Raw genomic sequence first — 2,500 nt, forward strand, 5'->3', positions numbered from 1 at the left:
GGCTCCATCTCTTTCTCTGCCTGTAGGCATGTCTGGTCTAGTCTGTCCACACATGTGTACACACACACACACACACACACACACACACACACACACACATGGTGACATGACTCAGGTCTGCGTGTGTGTGTGTGTACACAGCAAATTGGACAGTGTAAATGATACTCTGTAGGAGTACATTTTACACCTGTTTCGGTATATATATGGGTCCAAGTGTCCAGTGTTCTCCCAACACTGGACACCAGAGTTAAAATATTAACACTATCACAGAGTTAAATTTCTAACACCACAAGTGTTCAAATGCACTCTTTCAGAGGCATCATTTGACACTACTTTGAGTAACTTCAACACCTGTAATAGTAACTTCTGCAACACTGAAATAATAAAATGAAAACTCTGATTCAGTGTCCTTTCAGCACCTGATAAGGTAAAATGTACCACTTTAAAGATATTATTTATCCCCAAAATATAAAGAAATACAGATTGAGAGTACCACTTACTCTTATGCCGAAATTATGCAACACTGTTAGGTTTGTATGCTCACCAAAATAACATTTAACACCTATGACTACAAAACAATATTAACTCATTTAGAAATTATTTTACACCAATAGATTTAGACAACAACTCACGGTTCAACATATTTAATTTCAAACCTGTCAAGACAGTGTCAAAAAAGCATTACAATGTTTGGATAAAATCCACAATCTAGTTTGAAACAATACAGCTGACATTCATAAAAAGCAATATACTAAAGGCATTAAATTTGTTCCTCATTGTTACAATTCATGAATGGATTTAAATAATCATGTCTAAACACCAGGAAGTTCTGGCAAAATATAAAAACATGTATACGTACTGAACTGGCGCAATTATGTGATTGTCTACAGTGCTCTGGATCCACATCTCGGTCCACATCTTGGTGAGGTTCTTGGATACTTTGATGATTTCTGGCTTCAGAAAATTTCCCCACTTCCAAAAATTGAGAAGAAATATCTTCTCCAAACAGTAGCTGGAAGTCCTGCAGTCCTACAATCATCACCATGACAGACAAAACAAGAGTTAAGTCAAAACAAGGTCATTTGAAATAATAATACAGTGATCAAATGTTTTATACATCACTTAATAGTTTAAAATGTTCTAATACACGTCTACATTTACTGGCTGCTGTCAAAAATGCATTGTTTTACCTCCTGTAATTCCTGATTCTTTGACAGGAAAAAAGAAAAAGGTATGACATTTTAATTGTAGATATTCATATAATTTAGGACCTTACCTTGCTCCAGAAATCCTGATTAGAAAAGTCCATCATCCAGCTTCATCCAGTCCACCACTTCTTTCTTGATATCCTTTAAAAAAAATTAGGAGACGTTAACACATTTAAAAAAGAAACCTTTGTGCAAACGGCAAGTTAAAACTTGACCAGCGGTTATATTTACCTGTATTGACAACACAAACTTTAAATTAACTTATTGATGGTGGGGGTGAATGCTAACTTTTAACTGAAAAGTTCGTTGGCTTTGATATAAGTTTGACGGTGAGATAACTAACGTTATGCTAGCATGCTACCATAAATAACCTGGAAACTTCACAGTAGGCTAGCTTCGTTAACCCAGTCTCTTACAAAAAAGTAAAACATGATATATGTATATACGCTTATATTCACCAGCACGAACGTCAAATTAATTCATGGCGAGCAAATCCCAACATTTATCAGAAAAAGAGTTTGGTCAGATTTGATATGGCGTGCTAAATGTGCTAGTGGCTAATATTAAAGTTTAACTTACCATTAAGCTAGTTCTAACGTTAGTAACGTTAACACGGGAATTCCACCTCGTGAACCCAGTAAATCCTTAGCATAAAAGTTAAGTTTAAACATGCATGACAGGAACATTAAAAGAAAGTTACAATGCTGGGCAAAGAAAACTCTTCAGACAAACTACATCTTGCATTTCACCTTACCTTTCTTTCGCCGTTGTCAGGCAGCCATTGTTCTCAGGTGACTTCACTTATCCAGACAGAGACGTCCGACGACGTAATGACGTAATATGTGAACTCCTAAGGACTCAATCAGTTTATAGACACCCCTGGGAGTTTGTGCAGTAAAAATAAACTCTTGACCAACACTGGCAAAAGAATGGACAACCGCTAAAACTATATAAAACACACCGACAAGTGTACAAAATCCTCAATATACTCCACAGTGTAAAAAATTATACTCTTTAACCTCATACTGTGTATACATATATCCATGTGTGTGTGTGTGTGTTATGTATAGATGAAGATAAGTGTGTGCAGTTCTCAGTCTATGTGTATAGTACACATACAGTATATGTTTTATTTAAATCTGTGTGTGTGTCTGTCTGTGTGTGTGTGTGTGTGTGTGTGTGTGTGTGTGTGTGTGTGTATGTGTGTGTGTGGCTATCATATAACATAATATTAACATTATTTGACTAAGGGTTCCCCTGGTAAAGATGGGTGAAAATACAATAAGACACTG

At 36.0% G+C, this 2,500-nt stretch overlaps 1 long non-coding RNA gene across 1 annotated transcript; it reads right to left on the reverse strand.

The window, feature by feature from the left end:
• Nucleotides 1-628: 628 nt before the first annotated feature.
• On the reverse strand, nt 629-1,951 carry LOC121685078. The gene is made up of 3 exons (XR_006023257.1): nt 1,788-1,951; nt 1,277-1,349; nt 629-1,029 (listed from the first exon to the last, which is right to left on the reverse strand). It is a non-coding gene; the product is annotated as an uncharacterized LOC121685078 (long non-coding RNA).
• Between the last annotated feature and the right edge of the window lie 549 nt (nt 1,952-2,500).

Source organism: Alosa sapidissima, chromosome 16 (assembly GCF_018492685.1).
Source record: "Alosa sapidissima isolate fAloSap1 chromosome 16, fAloSap1.pri, whole genome shotgun sequence".
NCBI lineage: Eukaryota > Metazoa > Chordata > Actinopteri > Clupeiformes > Clupeidae > Alosa > Alosa sapidissima.